The sequence below is a fragment of the Danio aesculapii genome, chromosome 10 (assembly GCF_903798145.1).
Source record: "Danio aesculapii chromosome 10, fDanAes4.1, whole genome shotgun sequence".
In the NCBI taxonomy this organism is placed as follows: Eukaryota; Metazoa; Chordata; class Actinopteri; order Cypriniformes; family Danionidae; genus Danio; species Danio aesculapii.
The window spans coordinates 31,083,428-31,104,403 of record NC_079444.1 but is presented as its reverse complement, the minus strand read 5'-3'; the positions used below and the strand labels follow the sequence as shown (position 1 = coordinate 31,104,403).

The following is a 20,976-nucleotide window of genomic DNA, read 5'->3' as shown; positions in this document are numbered from 1 at the left end:
ATTAAAGTCCATTTCCCCCCGCCATGTCTTTAAAATATGACAGATTATTGTGTTATCTCAGTATTTTCAATGGAATTTCTGCACTAGACTGTTGCTACTGATGGCGCTAGTGGTTACAACGATCTTTCATCTCGCTTTACAATTGAACAAGACTGAATGCTTAAGTCTATTTAACTGAATGTATTGTAATTACATTACAACATCGATGCTGTAAAAACAACCTTGTGAATTTGAAAATAGTCACATTAAGCTTGCACCGGAAGTTTACTGTCAGCTTTCAAACTCTAGCTGTGCATAGAGCCCCTTCAGGACGCCGAATTTGGCACCAAAATTGTCAAATTCTGTGTCCCAAATTTTGTACCGACAGCCAACACAGGATTACGCTTGGTCTTAAAGCCTTTCTCAATGGGTTATTTTCACAATTAATTTTGGCATAGCAGTCAAAATAGGGAAAATGAGCTAGCTAGCTATAATGCAAATGACATAAAGCAACAACTACAAAACATTAACTACAATCTTAAAATGAAAGCAAAGAAAAACAATTATCAGATTTTAAAAAAGGTCACAAACACCTCAAACTTGAGAAATTCAACAATAAAAGAAAAAGAATCTGGCTATGATGAATCCTTTGATGTATTGCGTACATTGCTTTGGGTATTAAACTATATATGTTTACATTTGGGTACATTAAATCAGCTAGCTATTATTATTAATGTTTTTATCATGTTGCTTTAGTAACCTAATTTTGCACTGTGAGTCTGTGTACAGGAAAATAGCTTTCTTTATGCTTATCGTGGGGTCCCATACAAATAAAAACAGAATCGGACCCCTGGCGTAGCCTACAGTTGATCCAGATTAGCTTTTCGCATCCATTACTCTGCTTATAGCCGTTTCTCAAAGCTCAAACGTGCATTTGGGATTTGACCAAGTGCCTAATTTCTTTGTTTCTCGTGGCACAAATAAATAGGTTTGCTCTGTTCTCCAACTAGGCTAACAGCCAAGGCGACCTGCGAGCCGAATGTAGGTCTGACTTAATGCCGACAGGGGGCCAGCGGGCTCCGCCGTTAATGAACCGGAGACGCGCGCGCGGGGCCCGGGGTGATCGGTGCAAGAGGAGCCGCGGAGGTGTTCGCTCGCTCGGCAGAAAGGGGTACCGGGAGAGAGAGAGAAAGAGGAGGGGGGGAGACGGTGGGAGGGGTCTGAAATGGCAGACGTCACGGCTTGTGTAGGGGAGTATAGGCTGTGTTGTCAGCCTGGTGTCAGTCTGATGAAGATTGGCATTCAGGTAAGCTGTCATTCATTTTCAATGTCAGAGCGCGGAGCGGGCGAACACTCCGGCGTGTTTTTTTCCCCGCTCGCTCTCATTACAAAAGGCAGGACATTATTCATACAGACTGGCCGAGGGCTGAGGGGAGAGAATGATAGACAGACGGAGAGAGAGGGAGAGAAAGTGAAGGAGAGAGAGAGAGAGCGAGTGAGTGAGCGGAGGGAGGAGGAGGAGGAAGAAGAGAACGAGTGAGATAGAAGGAGGGAGGAAGAGAGAGGGAAGACGGGAGAAGATGCCGTGCAGTTTGCGGGAGCGCACAAGAGCCTTTTGTGGATGTTTGTTTTTGTGGATGATGCTTTCGGACTTGTGAAATGCGGTGGTAATTTTGTGTGTGTGTGGACATTTTTGTTGGGTTTTTAAAAGGGCATTATGGGATGTCTTGCGTAGGCGATACATGTCTAATTCTTCGTATTTATAAAGCGCAAAATAAATTCTAATCTAAATTCTTTGTCAGAATATTAAATGTTGTCGCTGATGCTTTGTATCGAGCTAAAAGAAGCTTTCGCCGGGTTTTAGTGGAAAAGCCGTTTGTATTTTGTATATTGTTAGTTTTTAATCAAAATTTGGCCCTGTTGATAAATGTTTGTATCGTGTTCAGCTCTTTGGCAAGTTTGACGCGAGATTGAAGGTTATCAGAACACAGTTTAGAGAAAAAAAACATACATTTGTTTTATTTTGCATCAACTTTTTTTCTGAAGTAGCCTATTCAGGCAAGATTTGAGTTGCGCATACGACTAGGCTGACTCAATAACACGGCTAACTTACTTAAATATTCCCGTTTAAATTGTGCTCTTAAGTTTTCCTGCTATGTGAATCAATATTAAAGTTGTATTCAAATTAATAGTGATAAGTTTTATTATACATTCTATTTTTGACAAAAGCGTTCAGAAGCACGGTAAAGTCTAGATAGGATACAGCTGCAGATATGCACATCAATATAGCATCATTTTTTATGATACTGTATAACAATAATTAATATTTTACAGTACTGTGACGGTTCGGGTTAGGGTGGGGTAGACGTTAACAATACAATTTATTGGGTAATTTTATATATAACATAAATAGTACTTGGTACAACTACTGTTTTTACGTTACTGTGACAGTTGGGTTTTTAGGGTTGGGTTAGGGGTAGACGTTAACAAAATAAATTAATGGGAAATGTAATAAATAATATAAATAATTCTCGTGGTTAATCAGCTATACTAATAGAGAACACTCCAGACCCAGATCTGTTTTTACATTACTGTGACGATTGAGTTTATTGTTGAGGTATAGGGGTAGATGTAAATAAAATACAATTTAATTATAAATATTTTAATATTTTAATTTAATAAATAACACAAATAATACTTGGTACAACTACTGTTTTTACGCTACTGTAACCGACATTAATAAAATACAATTAATGAACATTTTTATAAATAATATAAATAATTTCCGTTAACTTCTAGCTGCAACCATATCTGAGCGTACACGTACTGTTCAACATGTACTGTAATTGCATTTTTTTTGCATAAAAATAGGGTGAAATACACTATCAGTAACTTGTAATCTAATATTTATACTTATACCTTTGGTGAAAAAAAGTTAAAATATGGATGAAATAATAGTCCAGCTTTATCCAATGTTAGATAGGTCCATATAAACCATACTTGCACATTTGCTTACTTTATAACCTAGTGATTTGAAGTAGTGCAAAAGTGTAAAGATTCAATATGAGTGGTATTAGCATTATGGGGCTGCACAGTGATTCTTAAATATCGCTTATATTTAATATGTCATGAAGTTATTACCGTTTTAAATATGTCTGATACAATTTTTGGTAGCCTGTGTAAACCTTTACTTTGCTGAATGACATTATAGTGGGTGTCTTTATTCTTTGCTGTCTTTATTTTTTGCTCAGATTTTATTTTGTTTTACTTTTTTTAACGAGACACTTTCTAATAATGAAAATAGAAGCTGCATTATACTTTGCTTTGATGCTTGAAAATGATTTTGTCTTTGACCCTAAAGATCCCAGAATCATCCTATAATCCCCCTGGTTGTGTGTTGGTAAATGGCAGACCATAATAAACTTATGTAAAGTAATTGAGACTTCTATTAGAGACATGCTACTTCAATTATGTGTGTTCTGCAGTTATAATCAGCTGGTTATTATGATTTTAAAAAGCATCATTTAGTAGTCTATGCCAGAGTTATACTGTATATGTTTATAATTACTATAGTATTTATTATGCTCTTGTGAATTAAATTCTTACAGTATTTGTCATCTGATTTGTAAAACATGAAGCTGATTGTTCCGTTCTGAAACAGAAACAGAACATTGTACTGTGCTCTAAATGATCAAGTTCCTCATCAGATAAAGACTTGTTCCTTTGTAAAAGTTGAACGACTTTCACCATTGCATGACATTAACATCCTTTGCTGCTCTAAAACTTTATTTGTTGGTATTATTATTATTATTATTGTTATTAGAAGTAGTAGTAGTAGTAGTATTTTATTATTAGTATATTATTATTATTATTATTATTTAGTAAATTTGAAATCCTCTCCTAAACCAACAAAGTTGTTTGACTACTGTTAAGGAACATCATTTGTAAAGTGTCATCATATCATTTACAAAAGTGTGGATGGTTGGCAAACATTTGTAAATATATGAAAGATGTTGACTTCAAAGTCACTTTTATTTCACTTTCTGGAAATCTAAACAATTGTTTAGTCTTTAAACAATCTCCCTTATATTGAAAAAACTGCATGTGAGCACCATTTCGTTATTAAAGTTATAATAAAAAAATTATTTTGAGATGTGTGGTAAGAAAATTGTCTCAAATTCTATTTCTGACTGCCTTAATTATGCATAAGACTTTTCATAACAATTAAGCAAAACAGCAAAACAACAGCATTAGGCATTCATAAAAATAAAAAAAAATCCAGTATGGGCAACAAAGTTTTAAAAGAGTTACATATTCTTTCTTCACCTTCCTTCATTCCTTCGTATTTCGTGATGATTGGGTGAAATATAGAAATATGATGGCAAAGAGGGATTTTTTTTGGATATGTGTATAGTTAAGATGCATGTGAGTGAGTGTGAGGTGTGGTTTTTATATTTTTGTAGTTTATTTTATTTTGTGCACTGCTTCGAGCTCTGCGAATGAATTTCAATATGTATAATGCAATGACAATAAAGCAAATGAATCAATCATCCAATCAATGAACCAATCAATCAATTAGTATCATACAAATCAGCTGTACACATACATGAAACAACCTTGCATGTCCATTTCACGCCCAGAGTGAAATCTCATTTAATCAGCTGTTTTATTTCTGCAGTGCAGGCGATCACGAGGCTTTATAATGTTTTGTCTGGAAGATAAAAGTTGTTGGATGGGGCTAATTTAAATGCCGAGATCCTGCTGGGATCTTAATTGATGATTTGTGTCGCGGGACAAGCTGCCCAGGGGCAAAACTGCAAACACAAAATACTCCGACTTTATTTGCATATTCCCCTTTTCCACATTACCAGCAAATTACAATGCGAGGTTCAATACTGCAGGACCCGGAGCTCTTTTGGTCTAATCACTAATAAAATGACTCAGTCACTCCAAATGAGCAAGCAAACTGAGCAAAAAGGAGATCGTAAACCAATTGTGATGCTGCTAGACTTGCATAAAGCTATTTAGAAAATTGTCTTCCTTTCTTCTAATGTGTTGTTTTTCATGCCAACTCTGTGTCTAAAGCGCTAATGCAATATACGTAATATAGTAAAGTCTAAATATTTCAAATGAGAGTTAATTGATCTTCAAATGCACTGTGATCTTTAAACATGTGACCCTAGATCATAAGACCAGTCTTTTGGTGCACGGTTGTATTTTGGTCGAATTTGTAAGATGGTCAGTTTAGATTTTATGCCAAAAATCATTAGAATGTTCAGAAAAAACTCATCTTCCATGAAGATATTTTGTACATTTTGTTCCTTAAGTTTACAAAAATGTAATGTTTGATTTAGAACTGCACAATATATCGTTTTCGTATCGATATTGCGATGTGCAAATCCGCAATAGTCACAACTCAAGATATGCAATGTTGAGTCTAAATTATAGTTGATTAGGAACTACAGAACATGTCGTTTGTAGAGTCACTGCTAAACTTAACCATAATAGAGTGAAAGTTATTTTATTTGCATGTGTTGTAAAGGCCTTTGACTGAGCATTTGGGCACAAAAAATATGATGTTTGAAGGTGTAACAAAGATTAATTGTATGTCATTAGGTATACATTTTATGCTAACAAATATGTTTATTTCTTACTTAATTTTTTTGTTTTGTTATAGTCCAAATAGATACATTTCAAAAGTGAAAATAATATTTTAATTCCACCAATGGCTGATGGTTTGGCATGTTTTATGGAAAAACTCCTAATTTTGACTTGGCGAAAACAAAACAATATTTTTACTTGATCTACAAGAATGTTTAGATATTTGAACAAGAAACGAGACAAAGCAAAGTAAGAAAAGCATTTTTTGTATTGTATTTGCATTTCTGTACCTGAATACTGTTAAGACTCACCAGAAAACTGTCAAATAGAGCTATTCAAACCTTCTTGCAGAACACATATCGCAGTATTTATTGCAGAAATAAAATATCGCAACTTTAGATTTTCTAATATCGTGCAGCTCTAGTTTGATTAGTACTTCAGATTTTCAAATAGGTGTATCTTGACCAAAAATTGTCCTAACAAACCATATATCAAAACTTCCATTCACAAAAAATGTACATGTCTTACTGTTTTTTATTTAATTTTTTAATTTTTGTGATCCAGGGTCAAATATATATTTTAATATCATGAAGTGATTCTTATGAATATGGAAAAATGGACTTTAATATATAAACACTTAAACTCTGACATTTGAATGTGTGTCTTCTGTGAATCATGGTGAAAGTGTCATTGCTTTTGGCTCAGAAAAAAAGACTAATATCTGCAAATAAATAACGTTTATTAACACTTATAATTAGATCTCTATACAAACTTTACCCATGTGTACTTTTAAGATCATCTCTTTTTTTTAATTGCTTGGGGTGTTATTTAATTGTGGACAGACTCCAACATCCTTCAATACTGCAGGACCGAGAGGTTTTTAGTCTAATCAATCACTAATAAAATGACCCAGTCACTCCAAATGGGGAAGCAAACTGAGGTAGATAGTAAACCCATCGGGATGCCACCAGACTTCCACAGACTGTCGCTATCTAGAAATTTGACTTCACCTGGCATTTTTTTTTAATGCCAACCCTATGTACAAACACTAATAATTAAAATGCTAATTTTTTGCTCTGATCTGACTTGGATTTTCAGATCTTACAACTGTTGTTTGTCTCCTGACAGCTGACAAAACATCGTATCTTTGTGACATAATACAACAATTGTGCTGCTAAACCGAAACAAATGATTCTTTGAATTTACTAATGTTTTTTTTTAAGGTAAGTTATTGCAAACAATTTATATGGGCTGAATTTTAACCAGAGATGCCCAAGCTAGGGCCTGTGGGCCAAAGCTGGCCCATGGTAACCTTTGATTTGGCCCACTGTCCCATCTGAGAAGAGAGGGAGAATGACTGGTATTTATTTAGATTTAACAGAATAACTTTTTGTTTGTTTTATTGTTAAGCTACAAAAAAGCTAAAGGAAATTGAATGTTTCAATTAAATGTAAATGAATTAGATTTTTAGTTTTTAATGTAAATACAGCCACTGGACAATTCACAAGACATTAACAACTTGAATAGAGTATACGGCATTTAACTCCATACTGTTAACGTGAATTATTTGTTTTTATTGCAATAAATTCACTATAAGATGTTGAACAGATATTATGCATTAGGTAAAATCATTAAAGTAATTTTTGCTGCTTATTTTGAAATATTATGAAATAAATAAAAAAAGAACCCATGGCATCTTTAATGAAATACAGGTTTGCTGTATTTACCCTTGGCCCACAGCCCTCAGTCAAGTTTGATTTTTGGGTCTTCATAAGAAAATATTTGGCCACATTTGATTTAAACAAACAATTTAAGTTGAACATTAATCAATTTAATTTGTTTATATTCAGCCCTTATAAATTGTTTGCAACCATTTACCTTAAAAATTGTAATCAAATGAATCTTTTTTTTTTCAGTGTAACAGACTCCCACATACTGTCACTATCTAGAAATTGGACTTCTCCTGTCACTTTTTTAATGCCTACCCTATGTCCAAACACTATTATTTGAAATGCCAATCAGTGCAGAAGTCTTTTTTTAAAAGATTTTAAGATCTTACAACTGTTGTTTGTCTTTTGACAGCTGACGAGACATTGTATCTTTGCAAAAAGAAAAAAAAAAATTGTGATGCTATACAGAAAAAAAAGATTCATTTGATTTACTAGATTTGTTTTAAGGTAAGTTGTTGCAACAATTTTTATGGATTGAATTTAAACCAGAGATGCCCAAACTAGGGCCCGCGGGCCAAAGCTGGCCCATGGTAACTTTTGATTTGGCCCACCGTCTCATCTGAGAATAGAGGGAGAATGAGAGGTATTTATTTATTTAAATTTAACCGATTAACATTTTGTTTGATTTATGTTAAGCTACAAAAAAGCTAAACAATTTGAATGTTTCAATTAAATGTTGTAAATGAATTGGATTTTTAGTTTTTTTAAATAAACACTGTCACTTGACAGATAGAGGACAATTCGCAAGACATTGAATAGAGTATATGGCATTTAACTCCATAGTGTTGAAGTGAATTATTCATTTTTATTGCAATAAATTCATCATAAGATGTTGAAAAGATATAATGCATTAGGTAATACGATTAAAGTAATTTTTGCTGCTTATTTTGAAATATTATGAAATAAATAAAAAAAGAACGGCATCTTTAATGGCATCTTTAATGAATACAGGTTTGCTATATTTACCCTCGGCCCACAGCCCTCAATCAAGTTTGGTTTTTGGGCACATTTGATTTAAACTAACAAATTAAGTTAAACATTAATCAATTTACTTTGTTTAAATTCAGCCTTTATAAATTGTTTGCTACCACTTACATAAAAAAAATATATTCAAATGAATATGAATATCTTTTGTTCAGACTTCCACAGACTGTCGCTATCTAGAAATTTGACTTCTGCCACTTTTTTAATGCCAACCCTTTGTCCAAACACTAATAATTGAAATGCCAATTTTTGCACAAGTCTAACTTGGATTTTCAGATCTTACAACTGTTGTTTGTCTCTTGACAGCTGATGAGAAATTGCATCTTTGCGAAATAAAAAACAGCAACAGAATTATTTATCAGCCTGCAGTCTGCTGGGGTCTCATGTGTTTAAGGTGAAGCAATATGAGGCTACATTGTTCTTGTCTTCTTAGATGCACAGAGACAGAGCTCTGTTGTTACAGGCTTCCACCACTAAGCCTTTGCTGATCCTGATGGCTCTCTGAGGAGTGCAGGCCTGTTATTGCTGTTGGACGGTTGCGCGTCCAAACGACCTCGCTATGCTGCCTTCTCACTGTTAGGCACGACGGTCAAACTCCTCTCTTGGGATCTGGAGGTAGAGGAAGATTTGCTTGATTTATAAGTGTGCAGGCATTTAACCATTAGATGTAGTCTATAGTGCTAGCATCAATGTTGAAGCCTTAAAGGGACAGTTCATTTAAAAGTCAAATTGCACTCAGTATTTACCCTTAAAGGTCCTGTAAAATTAAAATAAAACATTTTAGATGTATAGTTTTAAGGATGTCTATTAGCTAGTGTGTTCCAAATTTGTGCTTAAAAATATAAATCTGATATAAACATCCTAAGCTTGATCTTTTGTCACTCCCGTCTAAATGGATCAATGATTTTTTTTCTCGCCACCTCATACTTCAGTTTCCCATCAAATCTTCTGACCAATCAAATGCTCTCTAGTATCTGACATGCCCCGCCCCCTTCTAATTTGCTTTTTATTTGATGCGCTTAAGCTCAACCACTCCCATTGGCAGAGCTGTGATAAAACTAAACATTATTGGCAGTTTTTTATTAAAAGGGGAGGAGCTACTGTATGCCCCACCCCCTCTTCATGTTTCAGTTAAGATTACGTCAAACATCGAATAAAAAATGCATATTTCAAAGCATTTCACGGGATCTTTAAGTTGTTCCAAACCAGTTTGCTTTTTCTGTTGAACACAAAAGAAGATATTTTGAAGAATGTTAAAAAAACGGTAGCATACCTGACTTACATATTGACTTCTATAGCATACCTGCTAACACTCCTGTTTGTCCTGGGAGTCTCCTATATGTCAGACCCGTCTCCCGTCACCTTCCCATTTTGTTATTTTTCCCGGAAAACTCCTGTAATTTCACCTCTCCCCTGGTCCTCAGCTTTTTGGTACAGTCTGTAAAACCCTATGGTTGCCAACATTGGTATCTGATCGCAACGGCCGCCCGAAACCCAGTCCTTAGTACAGTTACTAACGCCAGAGTACGCCAGTGATTGTATTTGAATGGTAACAATTGCTTTGAATGGTAACTATTGCTTTAACATGGTTTTGTTTTACATGGGGTGTAAAAATACTTAATGCTACTTAGGCCTGTCACAATAATCAATATCGACTTATCGCACAACACATGGACAAGACCTCAATCATTTTTTGTAATGCAATATATATCACCCATAAAAAGCAACATTTTAGCTGATTGTTCAACATCTGTATCTCTATTGGAGGATTCAGTGTCAGTATGGTTAAAAAACACTATAATATATACTATAAATTACTATAGTATATTTTTTATGTAGGTGTCTGACAGCTGAAAGTAGATCTGGTAGCAGGTATTGCAGCCTCTTTACAGCCTTGTTACTTTTTTTACCTTGCACTTTTTTGTTAACATTTGTTGTTATTTGTTTAGGATATGCGTTTTCACATTCTGATTCCAATACCTTATTATTCAACTGTTAAAGTGTTATATAATAAAATGGAAAATCTTAAGAATAAAATATAATGTGTTCTTTGGTAGAGTGTACATGCATTGTGATGATATTATATAGTCATTCTGGCATTATATAATGATAGGCTTAAAATGACAATAATATTGTTTATCGCAATATATTTTGCTGCAATATATCGTACAAAAAAATAGATATTGTGACAGGCCTAATGCTACTTATGTAAAAGGACAGATACTGAGTGAAAATCTTAATCAAAAGTACAAGTGACTGTCCGAAGATAACCTTGAATAAAGTTAAGAAATAAAGTACATTTTTGAATTTGTACATAAGCATTAAAATGCAAAAGTGCCCTGTACAAAAAACAAAACAAAAACAAAAAAACAAATCATAAAGTCATTTTGTCAGACAGGTTTGATTAAAGTGGAAAAAATCAAATGCATTTAAAAAATTAAACTTCAATTAAAGATGAAAAAAATATATATTTTTAAAATGTCAATTTTTTAATGAAAATGATCGAAGAAAATATAATGTAAAAATGTAGTTTTTGTAGTTTGAATAAAATTGTAAGGCATAAAATGCACTTTTCTTTAAAAATGTACTCAAGTAAAAGTACAATTAGTCAGTTTGAATTGTAACAGTAAAGTCAAAATCCCCCAAAACAATACTTAAGTACAGTATCAAGTGAAATTACTCTGGTATTTATACCCCTTTTGTTGTCTGCCACTTTAAAAGCTCATTAAATCAGAATGATTCTGATTGGCTGTCAATATTGTATTATTCATCAACTTGGAAAAAAATCATTCTGAAAGTAATTGTATTGAGCTGTGTCATGGTAGCTAAAGTTGGTTATGAGGAAGATTTGCTTGATTTACATAGCGATCAGCTTTAGTCTGGCTCTAACATCATCACAGGCTGTGCTGTTTTCATGTTGGCCTGGCTTGATATGTTGGAAGTGACGTTGATTTGATTTATGAGGACTTGAAATCGCCCGCAACGCAGCAATGATCTGACGTTAACAAAGTTGTTCTTTGGGTTCATGTCAGCACTTGTCATGCACTCAAATAGATGCAGTCTAATGACAAATGACTTGATGAAAATCTGTCCTTCGCTCTCTTTGTACTCATGTCTATTCCTGTAGCATTTAAAACAGGTCAAATAAAACAAAAGTTGATTAAAATGTCTAATGGAAAAAAAAATTGGAGTGAATTTTGCAAGAAAACTGTATTTTAGTATTATTGAATGTTATAACATACATAAGTCTACATAAGGGACTAAGACGAAGGAAATTGAATGAATGAACCATTTCTTCCTAAATTAAAAGCATAAAAATTGCTTAAAGATATATATTATTTTAATATTTATTATGATAATATTTAATATCATATAGTGATTTTTGGATGAGATCTTTTAAATCTGACCAGTGAGTATCCTAGCAACTGCATAGTAATCACCTGACAACACCCTAACAACTGAATACCAATGACCTGATGACCTCCCACAAATAGCTGACACTTTTTCTCACATGACAAATTTATTTAGATATTTTTTTTTAAATAGTGTCATGATCACCAGTGATCTAGGCCTTGCAGATCGTTGGTGATCGTGTCAGATGTGTGAGTGCAGGGAACAACTGGATTTGTAGTTCATTTCAGTGGCAGATTTGTAGTCTGGGTGTTTTCCAGCGATTTGCAAGGCCTAGATCACTGGTGATTTGAGACAAATAGCAATGTTTAATATCATGTTGTTTATGATGTTAATATTGTTGTTGTCATATTATATTATATTGTTTAGTATCATATTTTGAGTGCGTTATTTAAATTTGATCTGTGATGAATCAACTGGCAACACCCTACACTCAAAAAATTATGCTTTCTGTCTGTTCAAACTACTTATTTCAAATGAGCTGAAACAACAGCCACTTACATTTTAAATACTAACAAGTTCACTTAATTACTTCATGTTGTCCCAGCACATATCGATTTTGTTGAACCCAGCATTTTTTAGTGTAGCATCTGTAAAGCAATCACCTGACAACACCCTAGGAAGTGAATACTAATGACCAGACGACCTTCCATGAATAGAAGATTCTTTGGCACATGACAAAGCTTATTTTGACCTTTTTTAGACCTTGCAGATCACTGGTGATTGTGACAGATGTGTGAGTGCAGGGAATGATGGGATTTGTAGTTCATTTCAGTGGCAGTATTTTAGTCTGAATCTTCTGACTCAACTTTAACATTTTGAGGCAACAAACTTCAGGAAATTGTTTAAGTTTACTCAACTTAAATCAAGTCAAGTGAAGTAATTGGGTTGAAAGTTGAGTCAACTCAAAAATGTCCTGAAGTTTGTTGCCTTAAAATTTTAAGTTGAGTCAACTTTGTATATTTTTTACAGTGTAGATCGTGGTGATCGTGACAGATAGCATTGTGACAGATGTTTAATATAATTTTATTTATTTTGTTAATATTGTTGTTGTCATCATATTATATTATATTGTTTAGTATCATATTTTGGGTGAGATATATAAATCTCATCAGTGATGAATCAACCGGCAACACCCTACACTCAAAAAAATGATGCTTGCTGTTTGTTCAAACTACTTATTTCAAATAAGCTTAAACAACACATTGCGTTTATGTGTAAGCCACTTACATTTTAAATATTAACAAGTTAACTTAATTCCTTCAAACTGATTTTGTTGAACCCAGCATTTTTTTACAGTGTAGCAACAGCAAAGCAATCACCTGACATTAACCTAACAACTGCATACTAATGACCAGACGACTTCCCACAATGGAAGAAGCTTTGGTACATAAGAAAGCTTATTTTGACCTTCTTTTTAAAGTAGTGTCGCAATCACCAGTGATCTAGGCCTTGCAGATCGCTGGTGATCGTGACAGGTGTGTGAATGCAAGGAACGATGGGACTTGTAGTTCATTTCAGTGGCATGATTGTAGTCTGGGTGTTTTCCAGCGATTTGCAAGGCCTAGATTGCTGGTGATTGTGACAAATTGGAATGTTTAATATCATATTGTTTATATCGTTAAGATTGTTGTTGTCAAATTATATTATATTGTATCATATTTTGGGTGAGATATTTAAATCTGATCACTGATGAATCAACTGGCAACACCTACACTCAGAAAAAAAACTGTTTGCTGTTTGTTTAAACTGCTTATTGAAAATGAGCTGAATCAACACAATTATTGAGTTTTTTGGGGACAATTTAATTGTTTTATGTTCAATCCACTCAAATTTGTAAAAATAATTAATTACTTTAATAATTAAAATATTAATTAGCTTAATTGATTTGTTTTGTGACATGAAGCAATTGTGTAAAATCCTGCATTTTTTACAGTATACACTCAAAAAAGATGAAAAAAATGATGCTGTTTTACTTATTTCAAATAAGCTTAAACAACACAACTTTATATTTTTATGTCCTATTCACTTACATTTTAAATACTAACAAGTTAACTTAATTCCTTCATGTTGTCCCAACACAAATCGATTTTGTGGAACCCAGCATTTTTTACAGTGTAGCAAGTGCAATGCAATCACCTGACAACACTCTAGGAACTGCATACCTGGCAACCACCCACGAATACAAGCAACTTTTGTACAAGTAGAACAACCTATTTTCTTAAGAGTTTATTTTTAAAAAATAATAATAATAAAGTATTTTTATCTCATGCAAATGACAGACAAAGTTGTTCATAACTACAGAAATAATTACTTCGGCAGGATCAAAAGCAGAGTCAAATTAGCAGCGGCTTATTATTAATTCTGAATTTAAAAAGCTCAAACATGACTGTAAACCTCCGAGTGCCTTTGTTCTTATCTCTAGTGGAATGCTGATAATCCAAATAAATGTACTCGGCGTCACTCAGGGAAATGCGAACACTTCCACCAAATCCTGAATTTATTATTTTTTTCAGAGAAGAGTTTCTCAGAACACACCAAGGTTGAAAAATATTTTATTTGAATCCCGTTTGAGATCAAAGTAAGGGGGGAAAAAAAACCTTCCCAAGACCAATTCATATCTTCTCTCTCTCTCTCTAAATATATAAATATATGCATGAGTATAATAACTAGTCAAATTAAAATAACGTGCTTGAGGCAGAAGAGCGCTTGACTAAGGTTGAGAGAGAATGATGTATAATATTTCCTCTATTAGAGCGCGCACATGAATTGTAGTTCTCACATGTTTTACACATTTCATACGTTGATAGATATTCTCCATCTTGCGCATTTCTCTCGCTCCTGCCTTTTTTGTTTTAATATTACAGCTGAAATAGTGCATTGAATTCTCATCTATTACTGTAAAAGCCATCTCCTCTAAAAGTGGCATCTCGCTCCGTCCCGTTTCAATGACATCATTCATAAAGGCATGTTTTTTTTTCTCCCATTCACACTTCCTCTCTGTCCTCTGGAGCATTCAAACACAGACCACCATTGATTCCTACCACCTGATTTCATTTGGACCTTTGACACTGCGCTATATCGGAGTTTCCTCTCCCGCTGATCTATTTGTGCATCTTTTGTTGCGTTTGGAGCAGAAACCCCCCACGTTTCCATCATCCTCTTTTAAGCTCACAGCTATTGAAAGGCATTGATTGGTAGCTGTGTGTGTGCAAAATGCTGGCAATGGAAGAATCAGTACATGACAGAAGCATTTAACAGTTATTTTTCCTTTTAATAATGCGCTGTCCTTATATAGATTGCGAGTAGGGTCTAATTTACTCACTTTAAAAAGGATTATAAATGCATATCAATCCCTGATAAATGGATCTGAGTTTTATTTGCAAAGTGGTGCATCTCAGGTAGTTTTATGGGCCTGTTGCTTTGCAAATACCCGTTAGGAGTAGTTTTCTAATAAAATGCATTAGGACAGAGCAGCCTCTGGGATGTCATAAAGCACCTGGCTTCCCGGTGGCTGAAGTCGTAATGTTTGATTTACAGCTCGCAGAATTTTCTCCTCTAGAAAAGTGTAGCTCAGTCTAATTCCACATTAGATTGAATATTTTTGACTTCTAAACACTTTAATGCTTTGAGTACTTCAAGAAACATGTGTTTTATATTATTAATGGTTTATATTTACAACGCACTATACCCAATTTGATAACACTATAATTACACACTATGAATCATTTATTAAGCATTAGCAAATAGTTAATTCATCATCTGTGAAGTATTAACTCTAATAGACGTTAAGCAGTTCATAAATACAGCTACAAATGCTCTATTCTTTTCATTACTTAATTAAGTTATTATTTACAAGCTAGTTATTTAAGAATAGTTGGTGTTTTTTTTAAGATCATTCAGAATGCATAAGTAAATGATTATTAAACTATTTGAATTAACATTCAGGCATATATTATTAGTTATTTTGTATGTTATTAAATGCTTTATTAAGTCAACTTCATGCAGTTTTGTGCCCTATTTAATACGAGGACTATTCATGCTGTAAATGACAATTAAAGGCTCAGTTATATTCTAAACAGCAAAAAAAGAGGAAAATAAACGACTTTATGCATTTTTATTCATTTGAAGATACACAAATACACAAACTGTGTCAAATGAAAAATAAATATTTGCTATCTTGTGTAAAACAAAATAACTGTACAGTTTAAACTTCAGTAAATAACCTTGAACTGTTGCATCATAATATATTGTTAAATTAAAATGAATTAATTTTATTTAATTGAATTTATTTATAATTGTATTTTGACACTCCTGTTATTCAGCAATGTTTAAAGTTTACAGTCATTTTATTTTTTAAATATGTAAGATTGCAAAGATGTGTTGTTCATTTGATACTGACCCTTTAAATGTCATTTATATGGGATTTATAAAGCATAAATCGTCCTCACTTTAGATTAGGTCACAAAACTGCATGAAGTTGAGTTAATGAAGCATTTATTAACATACATTGTAACCATTATTACAGTATATGCTTGAATAATAAGATATATAAATGATCATTTGAATAGTTTAATAATTGTTTTCTAACTTCTATTCTGAATGATTCTAAAAGCCACCAACTACTCTTAAATCCAAATGGTTTGTAAATATTGCAATACTGAATTTAGTAATGAACAATTAATAAGTAATAAAGTATGAAGACACAATCATTAAGCACATAATAAATGTGCTTATAATTTATGAATAAAACATGTGTAGCTGTATTTATAAACTGCTTACTAACGTCTATTATTGTAGAGTTAATGCTTATAATGAATTAACTATTTGCTAGATGATACATAGTGTGTAGTTACTATAAAGTGTTACTATGATTATATATATATATATATATACATACAGTATATTCTGTTTAACAGAGAGAAGATTTTTTCAACACATTTCTAAACATAATAGTTTAAATAATTCATTTCTAATAACTGATTTATTTCATCTTTGCCATGATGACAGTAAATAATATTTGACTAGATATTTTTCAAGACACTTCTATACAGCTTAAAGTGACATTTAAAGGCTTAACTGGGTTAATTAGGTTAACTAACTATGAGTCGACTCCTTTATAGATGAATCAATAGTTTTAAACACTGTACACTTACAGATTTAAGCCTTAGCTGGATATTTCACTTCACTTAGAGCTACAGTTTGTTGCACACTACATGGAAGGGCATTTTCAAAAACCCATAATATGGGCTCTTTAAAAAATGTAAAACTGAATTTATTCTAGCCAAAATAAAACAAATGATAAAATAGAGAAAAAAACATTATCAGACACACTGTGAAATTTTCTTGCTCTGTTAAACATCATTTGGGAAATATTTAAAAAAGAAAAAACTAAATTCAAAGGGGGGCTAATAATTCTGACTCCAACTGTACATATATATAATCAAACCCACAATTATTATTACCCCTGGCAAATTCTGTTCAAAGTTGTTCAAATGTTAATAAAATTTGAGAAATATTTTATTTCCTCAATGATGTCTTTTGTACATCGTCTTATTATCGTTTACGAGAATCATGTGTCATTTGCAGTCAACAAAAAACTTTCTGGTTGAACATAAGTAACTTGAAGTAAGTATTTGCCAGGAGTATGGATTATTATAGGCTTGACTGTATATACGTATGTATAATTTTTTTAGTGTTATAATAAATAGGAATCAGAAAACTGCCATATATTTTATTTAAAAAAAAGCTACTTTATTTCATTACACAGAGTCGCAGGGATTTTAAGCTTCTTTATCTTTAAATAGACTGACGGTTGTCAAAAGGTTTGTAAGTACAAAAGGGTAAATGCAGAATAGAGTCATTTGCCGTGAATTGTTTTCTAAAAGTCAAGGAAATAGCTTTAGGAATGGGTTGAATGTCAGCAACTGCTCCAGTTACAATGAGCTTGCTTTCTGTATTAATATTTACTATATATAATATAATATATTACTATATATTATTATATAATATATTACTATATTTAATATAATTATAATAAAAAATGTTTTATATTTGTAATATAAATATAATATATAATATTTATAATATAAAATCTTTTTCTGCTTCCTCATTCATATAATCATGCATACACACTCAAAAATATATAGTTGAAGGCTTAATGGAGCAACGGCATTTTCTATTTATATATAGTGCTCGGCATAAATCACTACACCCCATTTTAAAAAATGAATATTTTCATGAGTTTTTTAGTGAATATAGGTAATATATTTTGGTGCATTTGAGTCACAGAAAATCTTTAGAAATAGAAATATAATACAGTTAAATTAATGTGAAATATTTTTGAAAAAAAGGAGCTCTTTTTAAAAAAAATTATTCAATATTTTTCCCTATTGGGCTACAAATTTTTGGACCATTATCGTATTTTGCTAGTTTTTAGATTTTTTATTTATTTTTTTTTTTTATTTTAATTTAATTTAATTTTATTTTATTTTATTTTATTTTATTTCATTTCATTTCATTTCATTTCATTTCATTTCATTTCATTGTTTTGTTTTGTTTTATTTTATTTTATTTTATTTTATTTTATTTTATTTTATTTTATTTATTTTATTTTATTTTATTTTATTTTATTTTATTTTATTTATTTTGCTAAGTTAGCTCCAGATTTAGCTTTAGTACTGACTAATCTTATGTACATGCACAAATATAATATTGTGTAGCATCCTATAGGACTTATGAATTGAAATGAGATATTTGTGAGGGGTTTTGATCAGCTCAGTATTTGCGAAAGTTCACCATTATATCATCACAAGCTAAATAATAATAAAAACATAATTTTCTTAAAGAAAATGTTGCACTATTGGATCAAAATATTTGTGCGATTAATCAAAATGAAGGGTTGTAAATCCCCCAAATGATTTCTAAGAAAAAACATATATATTTTAAATGGGTCTAAATGGTCTATTATTTGTCTATTTGTATAAACGTGCTTGTTTTGATCAGTCCAGCAGTGCGACTGTTCATCATTATATCTGAATTCCTTGGAGCTCAGTGCTGTTTAGCGCTGCTGGTGGCTGATATTTGATGCATCAGTATAAACGGCAGGATTTGAGGCTGCGGGGAGCTTTGACATGAGAGATTTCACACACACACCAGCTGCTTTATTGCGTTCGTACAGTATGTGCCGACAGTTTTGGGAAAACCTCATGTCATTTCAGATTTAAGAGGCTGCTTGTAGTCGCCAACAAAAGGCCTCAACAACATAGTTTTGGCTTTCTAATGGATGTTTCCGACTACGCTGAACCGCATTTCGCTCCCTCCCGCTCGGGTTTGTTTTTAGGGGTCCCGTAAGACAGAAAGTTGTTTCCTTTCAAGTGGAGTGTAAACATATAAAAAGGTTGCAGAATGAGTGTGTGTTCTGGCTCTGCTGTTTAGAAATAGCTCAGAACATTAAACAATCTTTTATTCCCAAAGCAGTTACTCCTCAATAAATTAGCAGATTACTGCAGTGTTTCCCCATCCTTATACACCCTCATCAGCAAGAGCTGGAAATTTGTGCAACAACATTAAACCCATGAGTGTTATACTAGATATCATTTTGCAATATTGTTAGTATAATTTTAAGGAAAATGATGAGTTACAAATAATTTTAGTTTGGTCTTACATGTGAGTATACTCCAAAAAAAAGTCTGATTTCTTCAAGATTTTTCAGAGATCATTCCAGAAAATTACTATTTAAAACAATTTATACAATAAATTATTAAATAGTGCTGGGCAAAATTAATCATTATTTAATAGCATTCAAAATATTTTGTTTAGACATAATATATGTGTGTGTATATGTGATTTTGTACAGTGGAATACTGTTTCCTTCTATATGTTTTATTACAGCAAACACTGGGTATTTTAACACATGGTATTTTACACAGGTATTTATCAAATTATCTATAGCGAGGGTTAACAGTGTGAATATATAGTACATTGAAATATCATTTAAAAGACATCATAAAGACATCATAGACATCATCAAGTTTATGTAAAGGTAATGCAAAACTATGTCATATATATATATATATATATATATATATATATATATATATATATATATATATATATATATATATATATATATATATATAAATATATATATAAATATATATATATATATATATATAAATATATATATATATATATATATATATATATATATATATATATATATATATATATATATATATATATATATATATAAATATATAAATATATATATATATATATATATATATATATATATATATATATATATATATATATATATATATATATATGTATTATATATAAATATATATACGTGTGTGTGTGTGTGTATATATATATATGTGTATATATATATGTGTATATATATATATAAATATATATATATATATATATATATATATTTGAAATAATATATATATATATATATACAGTTTAAATCAGAATCATTAGCCCCCCTTTCAATTATTTAAAAAAAATATATATTTCCGAAGTGATGAGAAAGGAAATTTTATGTCTAATAATATTTATTCTTCTGTAGAAAGTCTTATTTGTTTTATTTCAGCTAGAGTAAAAGCAGTTTTTAATTAAAAAATAAAAATAAAATTTAAGGTCAAAATTATTAGCCTCTTTAAGCTATTTTGTCCACTGATGTTGGTAACAACCAAAGAAATCCATATATGCAATAAAAGAAACAAAACTAATTTGTTTACAAATGAAGTGAAATGACACAGGGAAAAAGTGTTGAACACATGAAGAAAGGGAGGTGTAAAAAGGCAGTGGAAGCTCAGACAGCAGCTGAAATCTTTCAGTAGTTCTTCAGCAAGCCTCTGCCCTTCGTCATTGTGTATTAATATTAGCTGCTTCAGTCCAACATCTACATTAGCAGGATGATGAAGATGAAACCAGAGTGGACATTTCAGCAAGACAATGATCCAAAACACAGCCAAGGAAACTCTCAAATGGTTTCAGATAAATAAAATCAAGCTGTAGAATGGCCCAGCCAATCACCTGACTTGAATCCAAGAGAAAATACAAATTAAAGACCAGATTTTCTGGACGAGACCCACAGAACCATCAAGATTTTTACACTCTGTGAAAAACTCACAACTGAGTAATTCATGTGACTTCATTCTCCATATGAGAGGCCTCTTTAAGCTGACTTCACCAAAAATATAAATACTGTTATATAAAGTATTAAATACATTTCAGTAGTTCAGTACTTTCTCCTTGA

General features: G+C 32.0%; 1 protein-coding gene across 1 annotated transcript in view; it reads left to right on the top strand.

Moving 5' to 3' along the window:
* Positions 1–1,212: 1,212 nt before the first annotated feature.
* The window catches only part of LOC130236773 (homeobox protein PKNOX2-like), a 229,065-nt gene continuing 209,301 nt past the window's right edge, over positions 1,213–20,976 (top strand). Inside the window, exon 1 of the mRNA XM_056467529.1 lies at positions 1,213–1,285. The gene's annotated coding sequence lies outside the window, so the exon portion shown is untranslated. The remainder of the gene's footprint in view (positions 1,286–20,976) is intronic.